At 41.6% G+C, this 25,803-nt stretch overlaps 1 protein-coding gene across 8 annotated transcripts in view; it reads right to left on the minus strand.

Annotated features, from left to right (window-relative positions):
• nrxn2b (neurexin 2b) overlaps window positions 1-19,030 on the minus strand; it is a 635,050-nt gene extending 616,020 nt beyond the window's left edge. For 6 of the 8 annotated variants that reach the window (XM_051375283.1, XM_051375282.1, XM_051375280.1 and 3 more), the window contains exon 1: window positions 18,795-19,028. The gene's annotated coding sequence lies outside the window, so the exon portion shown is untranslated. Of the gene's footprint in view, window positions 1-18,794 lie in introns of all 8 variants that reach the window. The other 2 variants (XM_051375286.1, XM_051375285.1) reach the window with 2 other exon arrangements.
• Window positions 19,031-25,803: the final 6,773 nt, after the last annotated feature.

Here is a 25,803-nt window from a genome sequence, read left to right on the forward strand (position 1 = left end):
TACTTGTTAAAACACACAGCTATTCTCTGTCTGTATTGGATAAACCACAGCAGGCTCCCTAAGTGCCGCAAGAGCTCTGATTGAAGGACGTGTCCGACAGCCGTTAAACATTCCCAGATTTACACAGGGCCTGATGATGAAGCAATCATCACCACATCCAGAGCACTGGCATAAATCTAGCGGCCAGCCAGACCCATCACACCCACTACACGCTACATGTAGGCAAGGTAACGTCTCGAGAGAATAAGAAAGTGGATGCATTTTGACCTCCAAAACACAAACAAATTCTCTCCCACAAATATACACACGTCATCCAAAGTCTATTGCATCTTTAACAAGTACACCCACTTCCACATGCAATTCTTTCTGACCTCCTTTACAAATAATGAGCAAGCAGCATTGCATTGGAACTCAGCGTGCCTCCAACATTAGGCCATAAGGCCTGGGCTAATTCAATTATAAAGCCTTCACATACCAATGGGCAGCATCTCTGCAAAAGGCAGCCTACACTCTGAGACATTCCTTCACTGTAAACAAGAAAAGATGATGTGTCCTGCCCAGAGGCTAGGATCCATGGATACTCCCTTACATCTGCTCAGACTCAAACAAGTACACCTTTAGTAACACACAGACAAACATAAGTTGGACTTATTATACTGGTGGACACACTGACACACAGAAGCCCGTAGCAGCATTAAGGTGGTGCAGATGAAAGCAAAGCCATACAGCAGCACAAACACACACCTGAGTAAGATATCCCTGAGTTCAGAGAAGAAACAAATGAAGCGTACAGCCAGAGCTGATTGACCTTTTAATTCAGCACCACTGGGCATGTTTTATCTTCAAGATGTTGCTTGTCCAGTCATGACATCACTGATGAGGCACCACAGCTGAGCCACTAGGTTTGAGGCACTGAAAATGCTCTTAAAACCCTGCTATGTCTTTTACATTTCAACTCCAAATGCACTCTCACCTCTGAACTACAACCATCATTTACCCTGAGAAGTGGCTTGCTCCTAGGGCTGGGCGATAAATCGATTTTATCGATTAATTTGAATTCGTAGTTAAACACGATTTATTTTTAGTTAAAATCGGTTTTCTCTTGAACTTCTACAACACCGGCGCTCCCTTTGGGCTCCTGTAGGTCAGAGTGCGCTGACCCCTGCCCCCGCCTCTCCACAGATAAACACAACACAGCAGCAAGCCAGGATGAGCTCGTCCCCAAAAAAGGCACAGTGTCGTCGGTTGTTTGGAACTGGTTTGGTTTTGTGGCATCTGAAGTACCGGTAGCTTCAGGGACTGGAGGTGTTTGCATTTTCTCTCTACCATCACAACGCGCTGCTAAACTGCTGCAAGGAGGATGCTAGCGAGAGGTCACGTGATTACGACATGTGACTGAATCCTGCCATGCTGTAGAGAGCGTTGCTGCACCGTGTATTAAGTGGATGTGAGGAGTTTCCGCGTGCGCTTCAATATTTTTGGCGAAGTAATTTAAAAACTCGATAATGGAAATTTGCACATCGTCAAAACAACAATGACGATATTATCGCAAACGATATATATTGCCCACCTCTAGCAGTACGACTAATTTATTCCAGCACCTCAAGCAGAGGCATGCAGCTGAGTGGGAGAAATGTTGCTCTCTGCGAGATATACAGGACCGCAGCCCACAAACACCCGCTAAAAAACAGTCTACAAAAAAATCGATTAAAATCGTATATCGGGTTTGGTGTGAAAAAATTGGAGATTTTATTTTTAAGCCATATCGCCCAGTCCTACTTGCTCCTAATCACTGAGTTTATTTGGAACAGCTATTTCAGATCATCCTCAACTACAAAAATAATGCTGCTTTTTGATAATCTACCTATCTAAATGGTATTTCATGATTTAAATGACTCTCCATAAAAATTCTGTTCAACGCAAGCAAAAGTATCTGTCGTTGTATATAAATGTAAAAAATCCAAAAATGAATGCACACATAACTATTTCTTGTTTTAAACATGACAGTTAAACCAACTGAATAGCAAAACCAACTTAGTAAGACCAATCATTCACCATTTAAGACAAGGGGGTAACAAGCTGAACATGTTATGTTCCACTTGCATCACCACTGCCAGGCGCAGCTGACCAACGAGCAGCTGTTTGACAGTCATTCTTTCTTCGTGTTGGAATTCATAAGTGCAGACTGCGCAGATGAAACACTGTGATCACATTAAAATCGTAACTTCAAATCTGTACTCATGTGACTGGCCGAAATGGAATCTGATAGGCTACAGATAATTCCCTTTTTAGGAAAGATTTGTGAATCGAGCTATGGCAGGAAGTCTCAAAAAACCCACACACAAATGCAGCAACATGACATGCAGTTTGTAAATACAGATTCAACAGTATGTATATTTGCAAATACATATATTTGTGGATTTCTGTTACATATATTTAAAAACACATATTTGTGTGTGCATCGGAAAAATATTCTGCCTGATTCAGACCAAAGTAAGTAAGTAAGTAAAACTTTATTTATATAGCACCTTTTTGACAGAGATCCAAAGTGCTTTTCAAACAACAAATAAACAAACATAAACACACAAAAACACAAAACATAGAGAGCATGTAAATACAAACAAAGGAAGATAAAACAAGAGGGAAGGATAAATTAAAAGAGACATGAAAGATGAGAAAACATACAAGGAGATCTATAAAACGGCTTGCCTGTAGACGAGGGTTTGAGCAGCCGCTTAAAACTGTCCACAGATTCAGTGAATCTGAGTGAATGGGGAAGACTATTTCACAAACCTCACATCCAGTGCTAAGGGACAAGGAGCATCACACTGCAGCAATGAGTGACACTGAAGTCACAAAGCCACAAAACCCACACTGATACTGCTCACTCATACTGCACTGCAGTTAAAGTACCATGTAATACAAAGAGTTTCCTTTCAAAATGAGACATCCACCAGTCCCACACAATGAAACCTGTACAAAATTACAGCTGGTATGAAAGCAAAGCCCATTGCGAGTTCCTACTGATGTTACGACCCAGACAAAGGGGACCACGTATTGGGGGGGGAGGATTTGTTATTTATGCATGTGTGTATTTTCGGCCTGTGTGCATAAAATTATGGAGAGGGAAAAAAATCATATTTCCCATACAGGGATTAATAAAGTAAGCTTAACTCTTCTTCTTTTTCATACATATATAAATACATTTAAATAAGGGAGGGTGGGGTGGGGTGTTAGCTACATTATATTAATATAAGGGAACTCAAAATAGGACAGAAACGGTTGCCAGACCTTATAATACTTCTGTGTGGAGCCTTGGGCAGTGTATTTAAGCTGTTTAAGATGAGACAGAACCTCATTCACTCTGAGCTTGTGAGATGGTGGCATAACTTTTTTCCAACTGAGGAGCATCAGACGTCTAGCAGACAACTGGCCAATAGCAAGCTAGAGTTACAATGCTATAGCCTCTCTACTACTCTAAACAATGCAGTAGTACACATGTGAGCATGCATGGACTGCTTGATAGACATTTATTTAACTTCATATGTGAATATTTCTCTCTTTTTTTAATTCATCGTTATTAACGGGCAACTAGTTTGGTGAAACTCACAATTATCAGCATAACGTTAGCTCCAACCTGAGCAGAGGTCTAATCAGCCACGACGGAAAACACCTGTGTTTACTTCTGCCAGAGAGTAAAAGAGTTTGCTACGTTACACGAAGCTGAGATTTATGCACCACGACCCTTAAAAACCCCTTAAGGCCGTTTATACAAGCCAGCATATCTTTAAAGTATTTGAAATGACAAGAAGCGACTTTGTTGTTGTTGCTGCTCTAGACGATATTTTTGAACAATACTAACTGCGTCACTATGTTACGCTGAAGGAAATTGCGCCAATACGCTAAAACACCTAAACGTGATGAGCGTCTTCACTTTCACCAAGTGGCTATGTACGATAAACACATAGGCCACATAGACACATAGAATACAAGAAAAGACGATTGAATTTAATAAACACTCACCAGTTGGACGACGAGCTGAACCTTTATATCCTCCAACAGAAGCCATGTCGTCCGCGTTCCGTGTTCGAGAAAATTAAGCTAGCAACTTGCGCACTTAACACCGCTCTAACACCGAACACTGTGCGCTGGCACTCACCACCTGTGCACAATATATGTCTTATTTTAAAAATGTAGAACTTCCATCCTCCTCATAAGTTTATCTTTTCGTTAACTTGTTTCGTCTCTGCTTCTCGGCCGCAACTTTGCGCAAAATTAGCAAACACGGTCTCGAGACGTCAGGTGAGGACAGGGTCGTGACGCTCTCGGAGTGGGCGGGGCCTCCCGTTTGTCCCAGCAAGCATTACACAAAATACGGTATCAATTAATAATATACCAGATAGTTCCATAGATTAAACCCAGTCCGTTTCTGTCACTTCAATAGCTTCTCTTTAGTGTCTTTGTTCAGATCAAATTATAACATTTTTATATAAAAAATATAATTGCTAGATTTAAATCAAATGTGCGGTGGATGTTCATAGTCACTAAAATCCTGTATTTCTTTCCCAGTCACACACTAATACTGGATACAGTAACCTGACATGGAGAGAAATCTTGTCAATAATTCTGTTATATTATTAGACTTCCTCTGGCAATACCATGCTCTCAGTCTTGTCAGAGTCAGTCTTGTCAGTTTTATCACTCAACTTGAACCAATGCATGTTCTAAGTGCTCCACTGTGCTAAAGAGAAATATTTAGGGGAAAAAATAAATACTGAAATCAGAAATTGGTTACATGTCATTTTTTTACTGAACTGTGCAAAGCTAACCTGCAAGGGAGCTAGATCTCTTAGCAATTTCAGGCAGGCATGCGGCCTACAGCTAGCTTTGACATACCCAGTCCTCTGCTCTCCCACTCCTCCCCTTCTCAGGAGTCAGAGGCAAGGAAAAGGCCTGAAGGGTTGAGAAAGCCATGCTCTGCAGTAAGCAGAAACATGTTTAGCATTTAACACTGCACAGGAGTTAAAGGTCTCTATCTTGAGACTGCCTCTTTTTCTCTCTTCCTCTGTCTCTACTCGCTTTTCCCTGCCTCTCATCCTTGGCATGAACATGACTACGAGTGCTATGCTCCTACTCACGTTGCATCTAAAGGCATATTCCGTGCCCTCTTGGCATCTTGTGACTTACTGTCTCTTTCCCATCTCTGCCTACTGGCCCTCCTCCCTCTCACCTCTCCTCTAATAGGAATGGATGATAGCTGCATTCTCCTCACTCCTCCACATCACTTTCCACAACGGAACCCACTGTCCGCACACCCTGCAGCTCAGCATCCCTTCCCTCTGTGGATACTTCCCCCTGAGTTCACGGGCTGCCTATTTGACGCAGCACAGTCAGTGGAGCATATGAATGAAGGATGGGATGGTTTGGTAGCAATAGGCCAACCGAGGAGGCAGGCAGGCAGAGCAGAAAGGAAAGCCTCAACCCACATGAGGGATTCATTTGGGTATAAGTATTACCCCAGGGCTGAATCTCTTCACTAACCTGTGATGTTACGCGATTGAAGAGATTCCCAATTCACTGTATAAGATATGGATCAGAAGCTATAAGAGTGAGCTCAGGAGACATGTACCAAAGGTCATGATTTGGATTCAAACCAACAAAACGGCAACCAAACTGCACATGAGCCCCAGCCTGCAGGACTATTTGGTTCCCCACAGGTATCGACTGCTAGAGGTGAATTCTGCGGCCACCTGTTTTTCTACTTCCATAAACAAGTGCATTAGCCATTCCCAAGGCCTCAGTAAATTCATTAAAGCAGCAGGGAGTAGGCCAGGGGGAGACAGATAACCCCTTCTTCCAACTGACTGACAGCCAAGGTGAGCCAATGTCAAACCGCAGGTTGCTCTCTGCACCCTCACCGAACCTCATTTCCTCTCCGTCTCTGTCTGTGTCTTTTTCTGGTAGACTCTCACTGTGTTAAGTGGAAAGAGGAACATTTTTCTCTCCCCATCTTCCTCCCCTTCCATTCTTTCCTCCATCTTACCAAATCACCTCTCCTCCTCCTCCTCCTCCTCCTAAAATCACTTCCATTACCATGCCCCATTGTCTCTTTTTTTATTGTCATCACTTCTCTTTCACCTTTACCTAATTTCTCCACTTTACTTTACTTCACTCGTCCCTCCCCTCAGACTCGACATACAAGCCCAAACTAACATTGTTTTGAAGCTGCCCATGCCCCTGAATGACTGCCCTTTGCTCTTTGTATTGTGTGTGGCTGCACACTGGTGTGCTAGTGCTGAGATAAGAAAGAAAAAAAGGTAAGGAGATAGTTTGCATTTGCTAGCACGCAAAAGTGCACACAAACATAAATAAATACCATCTTAAATGCTCCCTTGCCTTCTCACCCTCTTACCCCTCTATCTCTCTCTCTCTGTCGCTGTGACACCCAGCAGCTGTCTCTGTGCCGTGCCGTGGCCTATCAGGACCATCTGTAGGGGTGGGAAAGGCATCAGCTGCCACATCAGCACACTGACTTTACCCTTCCCTAGGTCACAGGTGGTGCCGCGGGACATCAACAGGGCACACGCATGCACAAAATGCATACACATATACTGTTAGGCATATGCATTCATATGCATATAAAACTTTTAAAGGACAAAGGCCCTATGAAGGATGTGATCATTCTTGCCGAAACAGGCATTGCTGGGATTTTTGTGCAAAATGTATTTAATCCTGCATGATGAATACAGAATTTTCTAATTTGATGTAATCTACTTAGATGCATTCCTGCGCACATTCTTTGCACACACAGGCACACGTGCTGTACTGCAATTGCACACTGAGCACAACTGCTATCTACAATAGTCCATAAATCTCTACAGTATTTCCTTCACTGAGAAGCGTTGCACATGCCATCAGACAAAATTTATGCACTTCAAAAGAGCTTACATAGATATTCCACAGCTACCTTAAGTGCACTAAGAGGCTTGGGCTTAACACTCCATGACCTCATCACTACATTTACACCGTGACCTGACGCAAAACCAGCAGCCCAAACATCAAAGAGCTCCAGTCAGCAGTTCTCGCCCTAAGCCTCTATTATGCCGGTCTCAAGTCTGGCTTGATTAAAAAAAAAAAAGACAAAAAAAGCAATGCTAGATGCAAAGCAACAGTGGAATAGTGGACTAAAACAGAGCAGTGTTGTGGGAAGAAGTGGGGGAAGAGAAGAAAGTCCTGCACAGTCATCACTAGGAGGGCTGAGAGCCGTAAATCAGACATAATCATAGTAGTGTTATCCCACAAGGGCCGCAAGCCCTTCCCACTGGCTTCACACAAGTCAATAATTAATAAAACTGGCAGCTCAAGCAACCACCGGCCCAACACACACACATACACACACAACCAACTTTGTATTGTATTTAGAAATAGGCCTGACTGGGTCGTTTCATGGTTGTTTACTTCCTGAGACCTGCCATTAATTTTTTGCAACAGCAGTGAGTAAAAGTAAAAGCACTGTCAGGAAGGTAAACAATGACAGGGCCAAACCAGACTCGGAATTAGAGGGAAAAAGAGACAGAAAGGTGGAGGCAGAGAGAGAGAAAATGGAGTGGAGCATAGTTCAAATGTGTGCAGTTCAAGTCCCCCTGAACACACACACACACTCTAAGACACACACACATACACACCTTTAATCCATCATAAAAAGCCAGGGCAGCAGTCCTTCTGCAGGGAGCTGTCCAGGGAGCTCTACCAACAACAAACTCAGGGTACACACCAAGTCTATGGTACACACACTTGCGCACACACACACACACACACACACACACACACACACACACACACACACACACACACACACACAAAGTGAGAACTGTACTGGGAGGTGTGTAGAAGTAGGTGCTGAAAGAACAGCTCCACTGTGCTGCAGTAGAGAAAAACGGCAGAGGGGGAGTGAGTAGCAGTCCAGGATCTAGAGCTATCCAAGGTGCTGAAATCGTCTCACTCCCTGAGAAACAATTGGCCGGGTTGGAGAGGAGACCAGAGAGTGCAGGCAGAGTGGGATGAGGAGAGGAACTGTCCAAGGTAATGAATCAACAGCACGGCTCTCCTTTCAGCACTGGTTACATTGACATGCACGGAGTAAGCCACTGCCACTATCTTTGATACTATGCAATTGAGTTTCACCGCTGCTGTGAATAAGGCTGCTGACTGAATAATCCTGTTCATAGACAGAATGGACCACCTCCCAGGGATTCCAGGAAAAAGAATCAATAAAAGTAGATATAAAAGTATTGATAGTGATAATAGAAATGGTGCTCATCTCTGCTTAGTGACATACAATACAAATGATTGGTAGCCAGTGGGCTTGGGTAGATCTATGTTCTGTGTTCTGTTAAGTGTAGATTTTCCAGGCAAGCAATGAACACATTCATGACAAATTTAATTTATACATTAGAGAGACAAAAAAAAAAAAAAAAACAACAACAACTAGGATGCAAAAATAGTAGCAAACAATACAAGTAACAGACTACAAATACTTTTACTGACCTTATATACTTACAGCACTTTCAACATGTTAAATTACCTGGAATATGAAAGTATGTATAGGAAACAAAAATCTAACAAATAAATAATTACAACGCTCTTATATTTTATGAAAAATAAATATAATAACAAGTCAGTCTGAGCAATACAGCATATTACAACAAAGAAAATAAAACACTGCTTCTGTTGCCAAGGCTAAAGGGTGAAGTGAAACTCAGATAGCCTAAATGCACAAATAAAAAGGCTTAGAAGTGCAGTATTATCAGAACACAGTGGCCATACTTAACTTTCCATTAATACTGTACTGTATTGACTCTGTAAAAAGATTTCTATTTAAAAAGTGGGTTTCATGTTCTCCAGAGTTGCAATGATGAAATAGGAGTGCAACAGTTCACACTGGACCAATCGATGTTGGGAGTTTTGTAGCACAATTAATAGTCTAAATTTAATTCATTATTGATATCTATGCTCAACTAACATCTATCTGCTATTTGTTAGGCACTTTGTTTTACAACTAGAGAGACCTAGATGATTTAAAAATGTTGTCTATCTAAAAATGTATTGACTTGGTTTTTCTACAGAAATGGTATTAAAATCCTGAACATGTAAACTTTGTTACCAGGGTGATCTACTGCAAAAGTAAGACATCTCTGAGCAATAGGGAAGCAAGTGTTAAAGCCAAGGCTGACTAACCTACTAGTCTGGCTGTGTGAGACAGGCAGATCAGTGTGGGAGAGATGAAACAACGCGTGCGGGCAGAGAACTGTCCATGGTGCTGAACTGACAGCAGTTCACAATACAGCAGCAGTGCCAGGAGCTGTCTGTGAAGTATGTGGTACTGAAGTGTGCCAATGGACTGTGTGCACAAAGCATGTCCTTCCTTGATGGTCATGGAGTCCTCGCAGCCTATCTCACAGTGCATCTTGCACCCATTGTTTCTGGTTCAGCTCTCCTGCTCTGAACCAGAGAAGCTGGAGGTGGCAATGCACTGTGGAATGTGCCAACAGCACTTAATGACATCAAGGAAGGTCAGTGAAATTCTCAGAGCTGACACTCAACACTCCACCGTAAGTAGTGGATGGAGGAAATCTGAATGAAGATAAATAAAAGAATGTTATTAGGAAAGTGTTGAAAGTATGCTAGAGATATTGCACAGGTAAGGGGTGTTTTTAAAGATCAAATCTTTTAATTTCCACTTCACCAATTGTGGCCTGGCAAGGTTTGAGCTTTGAGGTAGGAATTTACTTTTCAAGTTGGACTGTTCTCTCTTTCACTCAGATATCAACATTAATGCTTTCTACAACACACCCGATGAATACATGACTTAATGGGCTCCAATTGGTCTTAACATCCAAATTTGAAATGATAAAAAACACATAGAATGTTTTTAATTTCCCATTATTACTCCCCATATTATGCTGATTGCTCCAGGACATATAACTGTTGGGCTCAGTAAGTTCAAGGTGTTTGTTTCCCTGACTTAAATATCGTAGAACAAACTAAGCTTACGAACATGCTTCTCTGTGGCAATCAATAGCTATGTAGTAAATATTAATATACCCAGAACACTGAAAGAATAACACATCCCAACAGGAATCTCCAATCTCACATTCCTATTCAATGTATTCAGACATAATCAACAAGAGACCAGTAGTGTCTCCTGCCATTAATAATGGATGATTTTTAAAGTGCTGATGTGATAATTTCGCAAATCTATGATGAAGCCCCTGGAAACTGTTAAAAGAGACCACTGTGCTGTGAGAATGCTTTATTCCCGTTTCTTCCCTTCATGAGAACCCAAAACGGATAAACCAGGAAGAACATGGAGATGTTAATGTTAGAGGAGAGAACAACTCACTCACTCTTTCTCCTCATTGACTCGCTCCAGGCCATACAGGTGTGACTAAGTCTTATAGATTCATAGCTGATGGCAGAGCAGGGTTAGCGAGTGAATAGTGGGTAACTGGAGCGAAGTGCCCGCCTTGCACATAGTGGTATCCTTGGAGAAAATGGCTTGGCAAGAGAGAGAGCTTTTCGATCGATAAAGCTCTGAAGAAGTTTGATAGGCCTTTGGTGGGGCTGACTTTTCAACACAGCATCTGTGTTTTGGAAGACCTCAGAGGTCTGCTGGACTTCTATGATCTGCCTGTGTTTGTTTTTTTTCCTCTCTATCTTCTCCATTTTTCTTATTTTCCATGTTAGTATCTCTCTCTGATTCTCTGTCAGCCTGGAAGCTATTCACTGTGATGATATTGATCTTTCTTCTTACTGGATGGTGGACATTACGCAGCTGTATTTCTGGTGTAATATTTGTTCTGTGAAGGTAGTTGGTAGGTAGTTGAATGGCTTGTGTTTTCTGATCTACATTAACCTTCTTGTTTCTCCTACATTTTATACAGCCATTTGTTCATACCTTACAATTGAAATATCTGAGGTAAAAGTCAAAGGTAAAAAGTTTTTTTATACCTTATTTTGCAGCTTTATTCTAACTTAGCTCAAGAAACTGCCAAGAAATCTTGTAATGTGTCCTCCATTTCAGAAAACTGAAAAAGGGTGACGAGCGACAGGCCACAGCAGTGGTGGAAATCCCTGATACATTCCCAGGGATCCATTCTGTCAAAACAGGCACAAGCATCTCTGCTGCTAATACCATCTGTGACACACACACACACACACACACACACACACACACACACACACACACACACACACACACACACACACTTCCTTTCTCCCACACTCTACAGCTTGCTGTACACCAGGGGCCATGTCAAATCGCAGAGTTATTCCAGGGACTTGCTGTGGAGTGGGAGGCACAAGTCACCATACATGCCAGCCCCCAAACACCCAGGCCAAATGGTGTGTCACACCAGCTTGGAAGAGAGGGTAAACACTGATGGAACCTGGACTGCTCCTTTTGGAAATGGGAGAGAGACACAGTGACAGAGAGAGAGAGAGAGAGAGAGAGGGAGAGAGAGACTTGGAAACCTAGTAAGTGCTAAACCCCCACAATTAGCACCATTGATGGGAAGAGTGGCTCTGATCCCAAAACAATCAGATCTGGGCTTTTTTAATTTCTGGGCCATGATTTAAAAGGCTGCAGCTTTGGACATCTTCAGACTATTGAAACCAGACCAGGAGTGTTCTAAACAACTGATTAATTGAAATAGTATTGGGTATAATAATAGTTTAGGATATATAACTCTACAGCTGAGCATCTGTGATATCAGTGCTGTGATGTTTTACAGAACTTGATGCTGATTCACCCAATCTGTCCAATGATGTGACATCCTGTGCTTTCTGCTGATGACATTTCAGATTTTGCAGGTGGTGCTATTCTTTTTCTTCACTTCTTTTTTCAGCATATGAGCCATGATAACTATTACTGCTCATCCTAACTCAACACTTCCTCTAGTGAAACAAATCAAGACAGGTGGAGCTGGAAGTGTGCATTTATCACTTTTTGTGTGGCGGAGGAATTTCCCAGGGAAACAGTGAGAACATCACAATCACATGTACTGCATCCGTGTTGTGTTATATTTGGTACTAAGGTGATGAAACCGAGCAATAACATTACTTTAAAATATACTAATTAAGTAAAATGTCTCAAATGATGTGCATTAGGTTTTGAATAAGTCATATACATTTTGAATGGTACCCGGATTCACAATCGGAAAGGGAAAAGAGTGGAGGAGGAAAAAATTATGCAACAGACTGACTAGCTGAAAATGTCCAAGTATGGAGAGGGACACGGTCCAAAAGACTAAAGAAAAACCTGCACTGCATTAGAGCAGTTAGTCAGCAAGTCTCACTAAAGCTATCTGGATGGATGGTTGGATTGAAACAGCTGGACTGAGATGGAGGGAGGGACGGATGGTCTGGGACTCTGCCCTCCCTTTCTCTCCTTCCTCCTACCCCTCTTTTCCCCTTACCATCATTCTGACACATTCAGCCTTCACGTCTCTACTTTTCCCCTTCAAATGGAGAAAGCGGCAGCCAAAGTGGCAGATCGGCACAAACATGACACAGGCCTCATTTGCCCCTGACAAACAGGGAAATGAAAAAAAAGAAAAACTAAAAAAAACTAAACACTTAAAAATCCATTAAAAGAAAACTTTGAAGCAGGACATATGGTGCAAATAAAAATTAACACTGCAGCTATCATACATTCAATTTCCTACCTCAAAAAAAGAATCAAGATACATAACAACTATAAAAACACAATAAAGCTAAATGTGATTGAATTTTAGTACCCATTTCATTTCTGTTTCTCTTTTGAATCACAAAATGGTGTCAGCAGTCATCGCTCAATTGTGCTTCTCTATTCCTGGCTCATTACAACTGAGAGAATAGTGCTGGGTAATTGTTTGACCCTGCCTGCTCAACCTACGTCCTTGGCTGCTGAGAGCGCTCGACGTGAGAGTTCTATGGGATAAATGGTGGCTATTCCCACACTCTGCCCTGTGGCCGTCCGCAAACAGAGCACCATGGTATCTGTGACAAGAGAAGCCTGATGAAGGTACGCTGGCTGCACAAACCCAATGCAGGCCCCAGCAGCAGCAGCAGCACCTCTCTAAAAGGACCCATTGTGCCCCGCCAAAGCCTTTCCCTCTCTGCAGTGAAGTGGCCATTGTGGTTTGCAGAATAGCCATCCCTCTCCATCGCCTGGCCGGGAAAGTGCTGTCGTGCTCGGGCTGAGTATGGCCGTGGCCGCAGCAGTAGACAGTATCTCAATATCATGACCCCCATCAGCCCTGGAGTGCCCCCTAACGCTCAGCCCATCCTTCCCACAGGTGTGGACAATCCAGACCTCATTTCAGCCACTGAATAGAACGTAAGGAACAGGTCCATTCTGGTATTGGAAATAGCTACATTTCAAAATGTAGCTAGAGGTGGAGAATTAAGTGTGTGGGTATTTTTTAGCATTTAGCATGTATAGCTGAGGTCTTGACATCTTGTGCTGATTTTTCTGCAGGGGTGGGTCTCTAAAGAAGCATATTCATCCACGACAGGATGAACAAAGGCCTTATAGATTTCTAGGAGAGGAATAAACTGTGGTGGAGCACAGCAATTCTCTTAAGGGTACTTGACTGGGAGCAATACATACAGTTTTTCAAGGTGCTCTGTGGAGAGTCAGCTAAGGGAGGAGGAGTTCAGAAGACAAAACACAAACAGAGACATTACAATTAAAGGGCATCTGAGGAAGCTCATCTGGCTGTATGTCCATAGCAGTAGCTTCAGCTCATGTGTGACATATATACAAATCAGTGTAGGGCAACACACACACATTAATATTCTAAATGATGACTCTGATCTCTCCTTGGACTGTCTTATTTCCTGCATCTTTGAAAAATGCTGTACATAGTTCCAGTGGGAAAACAGTCACATAATATGCTTTGTTGACCATAGGATAAATTAATTAAACATTCCCTAAGAGGAAAAGAAAAAAGGCTTATCATGGATTAGCTTGCATTTGATTGCATAAGGTTCTGTCCAAATAGAGAATAAGTGACTGATGGTAATGTCCAGCACTTGTCTTTGAAAGCAAATGCAATTGTGTAGTTAGATATGCAAGTGTTATGCAAACAAATTGCATGATTATGCAAAACTAGAAATAGTGTGGATGAGTGATATCCCACAGCATAAGGATTAGTTACTAACACCCACTCTTCAATTATGAGCATAAAACTCTTATGTAGGGTTTTTTGTGTCCCATATCCCTGTTATGCAACCTGCTCCACTTTGAAATAGGATCCTTTCACAGCTAACCACGTGTTAGCATACCCTGGAATGGATGGGTACAGTTCAGATAAAGATGGGGACAGTCTTCACGTATGATGACGCAGAGCCAAGTGAGGCCCAGAACAGTTTGGCCTAACAGGCACTGCAGTGCAAAAAGCCACCAGTGTTTACTACTGTCTCTGAGAGGAGGGACTATCTTCAGGTTGCAGCTGAACATGATACATCATCATCATCAGTGAGGTTACATCAGCTCGTTTTGTCCGGAACGTGCCCTTCCAAATGGGAAGGTAGGGAGTCTGGGGTGGTATTTTTAAACCCAAGAAACAACAGCTGCCTTTGTGCTGGAGTAATTTAGGTTAAACAGCTCACTGGCGGGTGCTAAAGAGATACGTCCCACACCTGAAACATAAGCCGGCCCTAAAAATGTCTCAGGCCAAGAGTTCCCTTGGTCTAGGTTGGTTCGAGACTTGAGGGAGAAGACATTTGAGGTGAGGCCAAAAAGAGATAAGGTGCAGGCATGACAAAGTGGCTTGAAATGTCTTTTTTATTTCTCTGTTATTGATACTTCCCCATTCTCTTTTAGAAATTCCAGCTTGACTGTAGCACCAAGGATCTCACTTGAGCCTCTTAAAAGGCGAGCAATATGATAATGCAAATATTTCAAATCAGGCTCTCACTTGAGGCTACAAAGAACATCTTCATTAATTCATTGGCAGTGCCTGCTTTTTGAGGGTAAGTCAGATATAAAAAAAAGGGGACTGGGATTACAATACTTTCAACTATTTGAGAGAAGGAAAAAAAACTTCATCCAAGATTCACATGTACTTATGAGCTCTGCTGAATGAATTCATGACCCAATCTTTGTGGAATACAGTAGAGTATGTGGCACAGATCCAGGATTTTCAACACCCAAGTCTCTCAACTCATTCTCAATTAAAAAGACCAAAGGCAAGTTGTTAAAGGCAGCACAGAGCTTTGAACTAATTTGGTGCCATTATACAACAATTTTGTGCCTTCTCTGCAGCCAACACCACGACAAGAGATGTACACACTTTGACTTCCTCAATAATAAATGTCCTGCCAGACTGACTAATATTAGTCCCAATCTAGACACGGATATCCTTCCAGCGTGGCCACACAGGAGGGAAGGGCGTAACTTGATCTGATCGACAGGCCACACTGTATCCTCTCTTCCCTCTTGTTTCTCTCTGTCTACTGCTCCTTCTTGTTCTCTCACAAATCCATCCATGCAATCATTTAGTGACAATGAGAGGTCCTTCAGTCCATCTCTCCATCATTGGCTCTTCCACGTCTACCGTGCCACTGCTTAATCAAAGGAGAAAAGCGATGGAAGGGCGGGAGAAAGAGCAGGCTGGGCACGTCTTTGCTCATCATGGCCCCCACAGCTAAAATGGAGGGCGTGAGGAGGAGATGGAGGAAATCCTTCATTTTCCTATTGCTTTTCCTCCCTTTTTTTTATGGAAGTGAAAGTGTCTGCCTCCTTTATAGCTACCCTAAGCTCCCCTTAACCTCTCTTCTCTCCCTCTTTACAGGCAGACGGTGGACGGATGGACGGGAAGATGGATGACGGCCAGACAGCAAACGGCAGAAGAGTGAGTTAATGAGGCAGATTGCTCTCTTTGCTGCCGTGCGAGGGATTACAGGAAGATTACCCATTCTGATTCTCTTCTCTTCCAGTTTCGCTCTCTCAGTCTCTCTGTGGTGGAAAACTGGAGGGGCGGGCGGGGGCGGGTAGTGGGTGTGGGGACGGTGTGAGTGCCCATGTTTTGATAGAGGTGAGATAGAAGACAGTGCCTCGACTCTCTGTCAGGGGAAAATGACAGCTGCTCAAAACACTGACCTGTGATTGGAGAGAGATTCTGACTGATGCCTCCAATCTGACAGCTGCTTCGAGGGCTGCGCTTGGCCTAAATATACCAAGCATGAGACTGAATATCTTATAAGTCACATGAGATCCAGCTCCTTCCTTCATCAAGTTCATTCTCTGAGATTCACTCAAACAAACTAGGTCGACATATTCCACCCACAGAGTGGACACTTTACAATAAGTTGCATTATGCATTTGAAAAGGTGTTGTTTTTCGGTAGCGTTCAAATGGCATGCTGATTGTGTGTTGACCCAGAATGATGGCATTTGAGTTGAAAAGCTGGAGATTTGTATTCAGGAAAGTTGTCGGAAGCCTCATGTCAGAGGGATGAGCGAAAACAAAGCGAAGCACAGGACCTCAAATCCACTTTTTGCACTCACCGAATAACAAACAGTGAAAAGGTCTGGAGAAATTATTCAAATTGCAGGGGAATTTGCAATTATTATAAGTCATCTCAACCCACAAAGGCAATGTTAAGCACCCTTCATGAAGTGCACTGAAAGCTCAGAGAACAAAAGTGGAATCATGTATGGGCCCATTTTCTGCCTGCAGTGTCTGCTCAGTGTGCATTATAATAAAGGGGAGAAGCTATTTAGGTATTTCCAAAACCATTGTCAAAACTACAGTCGTTAGACTGAGTTGATGGTGGAGTCATTTTTGTGAGAGAGGTTTTTTTTTGCCAATTGGGAATTAACAGCTGGATGCCAAAATGTGCTTGGGGGAAAGGAATATTGGGCCCTGTAATTCTTTGGCTGAATGATAATGAAGTTGCCTGCTGAAAACGACAGAAAAGATAATTTCTGACCCAGTGTTCAAGTGTCAGTGAAGTCCTTGAACCTTTTGTCCTGGCTTTATGCATTCACTCATTTCTGGCTTGGCAACCTAACCAGGAAATAAGTCACATCACCTTGCTTGATTTTTCTAGCACAGGGCTTCATTTGCATCAGGAAGACAGCTGGCTCAATAAGCACCACCACTTCCTGTGTATGGTTCAGCCAATCATCATTACTGTATTGTATTTTCCCCCTCAAGATCTTTAAGCAATGAATTCAGGTCAGTCAATCAGAGCTGGGACACTGTATTCATCAAACTTCACTACAGTGAGCATTAAGTCTACATCTTCACTGTTATTCAGCAAAGTACATTACTGCCATTTTTCCTATAGCTAAATCATTCCCACCTTGCCCAACAAGAAACATGTGGAAGTGGTTTAGATAAGTGATCAACATGCAAATACTGTGAAAAATGACGAGCCAGTGGTTTCATATTTATCATGAAAAAGTTCACACAGCTTCAGTATAAAAAGACAGAGTGGGTCAATTTTCCCACTGGCGTTTACAGGGACTCTCCGTATGTGGTGTCTGCTTTCCTCCTCTCTGTGCTCGCGTCCTTGCCATCCGCCTCTGCCTATGCGCCGCTGAACTAGGAAGACTGTGCTCGGCTGAATTATTGTAAGCAGAACTAACCCCACAACACGACTTGTATCTCATAATCAGGGATCTACCGATTTGTGGCACTTGTTATATATCCTCTGGTTCGGGGGATTTTGTGTAGAGACACCGTTACGCACCCCAGTGGGCGTTTGGCGACACGGTGGCGCAGGAGTCGCATACAGTCGCAGTATAGCCGGCCCAACACAGAGCCCCAAATATCCACAGTGCACACGCGTGTATTCTTAACACATCGTGCTGATCACATTTACATAGAAAAAAAATAAAAATCAGAACCTTTCTGGCCATTAGAAGCCAATTGTACTGCAGCTGCTCAGTAAAGAAAGTATACCCTCCAGTGGCCTAATTTTCCGTGTCATAAAGATTTGATTTGAGCATTTTAAATATAAATTCGTGGAAATGCTAGATGAAATTGTGATAGACGCTGTCGATGGTGGAAAGAAAATCATGAATCGACACTCCACTGGACAAAATTCCACCAAATTTTCTATTCAGGGATTTGGAGTGAAGGAGAAGTACGTGTACAAGTAAGCAGTCTGTGTGTGTGTGTGTGTGTGTGTGTGTGTGTGCGTGTGAGTGTCAATTAGGACACATGTAATAGCAATACATACAATTCATATATCACTTGCTACAATTTAGGCACATTTTTATTCTAAGCTGTTAAAATAAAACGATACCTTAATGAGTGTCGGAACCTGTAATAAACCCTCACAAGTGTCTGGACATTCATCCACAGCTTAGAGAAGCACAAAAACCATAGTGAGATGTTTTTTTTGTGTGTTTTTTGTTGTGAATTCCCACAGTCCGCTGTCGCTGTCACGCGTGGCTTCAAAACATATATGACCGTGATGATTTCCCCCTCATCGGATTCAACGTGTCTGCTCCCAGAGCCGCAGAAAACAAACAGCAGACCTCAAATCCACTCGCCTCCCAAATCTCCTCCAAATATTGACCCATTACGCATCGTTTGCTTCTGGCTCCCTCTCAACAAAACAAAGCCAACAATTGGTCATTACTGGACTATGAGAGCGTATAATTTTTTTTTTTTTAATTTCCCGACATCACCTGTCATCATTTGGAGAGCATTTGCAGAGAGTGACAGATCCTCACAGCCAGAAGAAAACCCCACAGAAGCATACAGTCACAGCAAAGAAGAGAAAAGTCCTTACTTGTGTTTTGCGGCAATCCTTCCGATATTATTCTCCAGACTTGGGGAGGTTTGTAAATATCCCTGGATATAGCCTGGGTGCAATTTACGCTTCTGTGTTTCTTTTTTTTTTTTTTTTTTATCCAGAGCGTTGATCAGACCAGGTTTTCTCCCCCCTTCTCTCCTTCAAGACAGATGTGAACGGTCCTGGCCGAGTCGCTCCACCTGCATCCCTGCTGTCAAGCCAGCCAAAAGCCAAAAGGACGCAACTTCAGATTCTTCTTTTCAAATGAAAACTCCTACATTGATATGTATCGCTGGGGCTTTTATTGTGAAGGTCCCGTCGCCGCGTTTCTGGTGAGTCCTTCTGGGTGTTTCTGGGTGCTTTGACGCATCTCCACCTGCACCCACTCGAACAGCGGTATCGGCTGTGGCGGCGGCACCGCACTGAGGAGGCCGCCCACAGAGACACGCCCCGCTCCGGCTGAAGAAGGCTACTTCACCCTGGGCGAGGGAGTCGGGAGGGCGGTGCTGGATATGCTGCTCACAATACTCCACTTTTCTGTGTAAGCTGGTCACACCTGACAGGCAGTGAAAATGTTATAAATTGAAACATATAGATGCAATTATCAAACAGAGAATCACATAAACCAGTCATCTTGATCAATTGAAATAAAAGAGGCAAATGAAATCAAAGGGAAAGCTCTATTTATAGAAAAAAAAATCAACATAATATACCCAAAGAACAATGTACAGACAACAACTGGTTGTGAAGGCTGGTCACAGCTGCCTCCAGTAATGATAGCAAAGATGACAGCATAGCCTATCATCAGCTATTTGTGAACCTAATTATATAAACTACATAGTCTGAGTCACAAACTTGTTTAAGATATAACTATCAGCTGCACTGCTGCTATTATTTACTAATGACTGCCCACACCCTCAAACATTTCTACAGGCAATTATGTGAACAAAACACTGGGTTTTGCTCCATTTGATTATCACCACAAAGGCAAAATAAAAATAGATCATATCTTCTTCCATAGACGACACTTTTGCTTTACACAAACATTGCTCTCATAAAGATAAAGATTGCCTAAATAGGTGAGTAAACAATAGAATATAGATAAAGAGGAGAGAATATTGCATTTAGGTGGATTTAAGTGCATAGGGGCCTGAATTTCTTCAATAATAAAAGGAATGGAATGAAAATAAGAATATTCACATGCTGCCATAGTCTCATGAGCAATTTAGGCGTCTCTGTGATACTCAGGCTAGTTAATGAATAATAACCCTACTCTGAGATATTTAGGGCCTACTAAAGTATCTAAAGTACTGCTCTAATATTCGAAATACACTACTTTTCCTGTGATAATGGTAAACTTTCCAAATTCATAGTAAACTTCAGTCAGGAAAAATATCATATGCATTCAAAGGTATGATAATGTTGAGAGGCAGAGCTGTTTGTTCAAGTGGAACTGGAATCATTTGCTGAGATATTCTAAATATCCACAGCAGTTTATTTTCTTTCTGTCTGCCAACTGGATTCAAATCTCCCTATTTTTTTACCAGTCTGAAGAGCACTGCCAGTTTTATTTTTCTAGTTAGTTAAATGCATTAAGTTTGCATCCTGAGTGCAAATCAGACCCTAATCAATACTTTAAATGAAAACCAGCAGGGCTCTGATCCGCTGTGGTAAACCACGCTTGTAGCATTTCTTTTTTAGACAACAAGTGGGATCAGCTTTGACTAGCCAAGCAATTTCCTTTCTGCTGCACCATCACCTGTTACCCTAAAGACTGGCCCATCACCATTGCTCCTGGCAAAAACAAGGTGTCGCCTGCACGAGTGGAACCGTTTGATCTGGGCAGAGAAGGGGGTCATTTGAGTCAGGAAGACCATTTGAAGCTGAAACTGCATTTCTCGCCCACTCTCACTTTCTCTTCATTTCCTCCTCTCATTGTGTCAGACACTGGGGCTGACAAAGTTCCTCATTAGTAGCCTTCCATGGCCTCAATGTGGTCTGTTGCTCTGTCTTGCCTCAGTGGGAGAGCAACCGGGTCTGCTCATCATGTCCCACATCATGTCAGCAAATTGTCACAGTAAAAGTCTTCAGTTCAGCCTGTTCTGCTCATTTACGGGATATACTGTCTTTGGTCAGAGTAGTGTGGTCTTTCATAGGAGCATACATGGCACTGATAAGTCTACAAGTTCTCTAATGTTTATATTTCCATAGAAATATACATAATAAGCATTCAAGATCAACTAAATAAATGGCTAGTTTATGCCTTAACGGGTGATCAATCAGAAACCATTGGGAACCATTGAACACACATTCGCTATTGACACATAAGTCAATAATGTGTCTTTGGAGTACTCTTACAGTGTATCCCATCCATCTAGCCATCAGTGTGTTCTGCCTTAAAGGTCTGTCCACGTCAGAGGCGAGCAGTGTGTCGACAGAGAAATCACAGTCCTAGTCAATGAATCTGGAGGGGGTGCATCAATCACAGGCTTATTGAGCAGCATGGCGTGAGAGAAGCCTGTCAAAAGAGTATTGACACCTCTCGGAATTAATTTCTCTGGCTGAAATATTAGATTAAAAACAGTATTGGTAGAGGGCGGGTGGATGGGCTATTGTCACTGCAGAAAGTTGCATCACTGTAGCTTAAAGTTTATAAAGTTATGCCTGCATCTGCATTGTAGACGAGGCTGAGAGGGGATCATTTAAAAGTTATCAGATATTTAGTCCCATTTTAGGTTTTGTGGTCTCAATTGTTACTGCCATGTTTTGTCCTTTAGACATTTTGAGTATTATTCAGGTTCTTTTAAAGTAGCTACTAATAGCACACTATGAAAATACTCCACTACAAATAAAAGTGTTACATTCTAAACTTTACTTAAGAAAATGGATTATCCCAAAATATTGTGCAGTGAGGTTTAGCTCATATTGTTGGGTTGTTTAATCTACAACATTGCATATATTCTGTAAGATCATCATCTTCATCGTTGTGTTTGTAATCACTCTCTTGTGAGAGCAATGCATTTCTAAAAAGTCAATTTTTCATGATACAAACAGCCATGTTTCAGCTTTGTGACAATGCACTTTCCTGCTAATCCAAAATGGATTTTTTATGGTTTATTTAGTTTAAGAAGAAGATAATTTTCTCAACTCACAAAGAACACATTAATCCTTCAGTTTATCAGAAACATTTATATTCAGAATCACCTGAACTGGAGATACATGGCTGTCACTGGATACGAAAGGTATGATTTTAATCTGAAAAGTAACTGGTAACTAAACTTCTTAGACAAATGTAGAGGAGAAGAATAATAAAGCTGCATAAAATAAATGTAACTCAAGTACAGTACAAGTACGTGGAATGTATACTATTCAGTTACATTCTATGGCTGACTACATGTTACAGTCTGATACTTTGGCCTGAGAAATTGATACTTGACTAGTCATACATACAAAATTACAATTAAAATGAGCAGAGGGAGGACTGCTATATTTACTATTAGAGCTGTTACTCATTTCTATCGCTAAGCATAGAAGGTTGTACACAGGTTGAACTGTTCAGACAGACAATACAAGCAAGTTCATCCTGGCTGAAGGTGAAGGAGAGGCTGGTTTACAGTCTTCTAACCTTTTTCTGGGGGTCATCTATTATAAAGCAGCCTTTTCTCAAGGATGACCTTCACAAATAATAAGCACAAATACAAAGCTCAATAAGTAACAATGGATAAGATAGACTACCTATTTCTTAACCCAGAACTAATGCTGGAAAACTTTTCTGTGTGAAGCAGTCATGTATTGGAATGATTCACCATTATTTATCAGAAAAAAAAATGAAAGAAAAGTTGTAGCTTGTTTATTTTTATTTTTTTTTATTTTTATGTACATATTTTCCTAGTAATGTTTGCACCCTTGCTGAGATGGCTTTACATGGTTACATTAAATTATCATTATTCAACAATATAATTGATATTTTCTTCTTGGACCCCAGGAAGAGGAGCTAATACTGAGACAGCTAATAGGGCTCTAAATACATAAACAAGAAAACTTTTCTCCCTGGATGGAGCAGTCTGCAGGGTAAAAGATAGATTAGTTTGGAAGTAATGCATGTTTTATTTTCCAACAAACTCTCAAGATAAGACTCTCAGTAATACAGTGGTTTGTAACCCTACATGTAGGGGTCAGGGCTTATCCAAGGGGTTGTAGAGAAATTGAAGGGGTCATGATGATGGTCATGATTTCTGGGATAGGAAAGAAGGAAGATACATAAAAAAAACCTGAAAGTTTTTTTTCTTGGAAAATACTGGATAGTTTTATTATTTTGGGGATCCACATAATTAGATAAAACAATCTAAGGTTAGTTGTTGGTATCCCTGACATTGATTGTGCACCTTAGACATGCTGCAAGACTCAGCAGGGTGGTCAAGTATGTGATGGCTTCTTCTTGGTTATCACCCTCTCTCCACTAGATCTGCTCACTTTGGGGCCCAGGTCCATTCCCCTCATCCAGAGCCACTGCCTGCCATTATTAGCAGCTCTGGAAAGATATTTGCCAGCTTACCAGTGGGCCTTGCCCTGAATTTCCATCTCCCGGAGTAACCTTGATGTTGATGTGGCCATGAACCCTCTGCAGCCTACCTCCTTTTCTTTCCAACCTTGTTACTGAGCATCAGCTGCAAGCTCAGCTTCTTACACACTGAGGCCTCCTCCACTGCATCCACCCAAGGCACTGTGAGCTCGATGATGTAAACAAGGTAGAATGAGGCTGACCATAGCATAGTTGTGTTGGGAAAAGGGAGCATGTGGGGACTTCTTTGGTAAAAATGCTCAAAAAGTATAGGCCTGTGCCACTTGTGAAAAGGGATCACAAGTTGATACCGCTTCGTTTGAAAGAGTTTTCACCCAATAAAGTTGGAAACTACTCTCTAATACATTATTTGAAGACAGTATGTAGAATTGCAGATTTTGTTTACACTTATGCCCTGACACTAATTCACAATGTCTTCTGATATATAGAAGTCTAAGTTATCATCAGAAATTGCTCTTATGTATATAAGCTTTGTCAGAGCCAGTGCTTTTACAAAACTGCAGGTCTCTGTGATCATTGTTAGATGTATGCTTCAATCAAATGTGAGTCAATTCTCTTTGGTGCAAAAAGAGTTTTCCATTGAAAGGCGACACCTAAAAGTAAATGAAAATATCTCACAGCAGACAGATGTCAACTGAGTGTATAACGAACCAAATATCATCAAATAACCGCCAGCCTGTTATCATGATCTGATTTGAATCCAATAGAGATTTCATGCCTTTTAAATATCAGTATAACTCATTCCAGTCATATGTCTTCCAGCGCCTTGATTTAATATTCTCTACATATAAAGCTGGCTGATTTGATAAGCTTTCACTCATGAGTAATTCATTTCATTGTTGGAGGACCCTGTGAGGTTGTTGTTTTTTTTCTCTTTTTCTCCATTGAGCTAATTAAAACTAATTGAATTGAATTGATGGTACCATGCCCCCGAATCACAGTGCCTCCATCTCAGTCCTGCTCATCCCTGAAATGAGACAAATCAAGTGTGCCGTGTAATCAGACATGAAAAAAGTCAACATGCCAAAGAAGCCATCTCCCTTGTTTGTTGTTATTGTTGTGAGCATATTATCACATTTCCATCAAATCTACAAATAATAACTTGGCATAAAAGAGCAGACGGGGACTTGTTTGAACACAAGTACATTTGGTTGCCTTAGATGTGACAATGGTTGTTATATAAAGTCTCCCTTGCTGCATTTTGTGTTGGCTTGAAATCAATACTTCTAGACTTAAAGATTAGGTTGGGAACTTTATGTAAAAATACATCTGTCTCTGAAAACAATAAACAAAGTGTGGCTCTAACAGCTATAGAAACTAATGCGGATCGAAATGGATCAAGTTTTACTAAACTACAACTAAAATTGTAATGCTGTGAAGGTGTATGAACACAATGAGAGCTTATAAGTGTAAAATATAAAATGTTATTATGAAATGGGTCTTCTTCATAACAAACAACAGTCACAGAAAACAGAAAGACACCAACTTTGATTGATATGTGCCTCCAGATATTGTATTCTTTAACTTTAACTACTCATTGCAAATTAAACAAGAAGTTGTACTACCCAACTGATTCTGTTGGATTTATGAAAGTTAGAATAAAACGTCAGTATTTAACCATGATGCACTATAACACTTATAACACAAAAATGGTAGGATTGTTTGGATATACCCTTTCTATTGCCCTCATTAGAAGGAGGGGCTTAATCAAGAAAACAAGAACAAAGACCTTAAATATTGGTGTAGGTTTGGCGTTTGCATGTGGCAGTATAAACTTGCCAGTCCAGGCAGGGTTAAACTGATGGTTCTCATTTTCAGTTTTACATTTCAGGGTTGACAGAGACATATTTTCAGTGGAACACTTCCTTACGTGTGACTGCAAGATGATGTGAAAAACTACTAAGCGTGGTTGGAACTCATAATGTTGATTTGTGAAAGATATGATGATGACGATAGTGGTGTCACTACATTCGTAAATATCCTTCCCTATCTGTACTGCGCATATGCAACTCTCAATAGTCCCTTACACTATATTTGTAGTTTACGGATTTGTCATATACAGTATCAGATTTATATATGCTCAGCCATTTGGAGGTTGCTTATGGACTGTATATGGCCCATCGGCCGCCAATGTATTAGGCCGGGCCTGCAGCATAAAGTAATGGTCAACTGGGCAGGCTTCAGGGGAGGAGTGTTTAAAGATCAATGTATACTTACTGTAAAGTGAAAATGTTGCGGTTATGGCGAGAAAGCTAAAAGCCTCCATCCAGATCATTAACTAGCAAGGCAAGCTGAGTGGGTTTGCTACCGAGACACAACACTTGTCAGAGAAATTGATCTATTGCTATTGTGTGTAGGATGGATGTTTTATTAATGGTCAACAAATGATGGAGAAAAGGCAGAGAAGAGGTTTGCATGCTGACA

This window comes from Dicentrarchus labrax, unplaced genomic scaffold, assembly GCF_905237075.1.
Source record: "Dicentrarchus labrax unplaced genomic scaffold, dlabrax2021, whole genome shotgun sequence".
Lineage (NCBI taxonomy): Eukaryota > Metazoa > Chordata > Actinopteri > Moronidae > Dicentrarchus > Dicentrarchus labrax.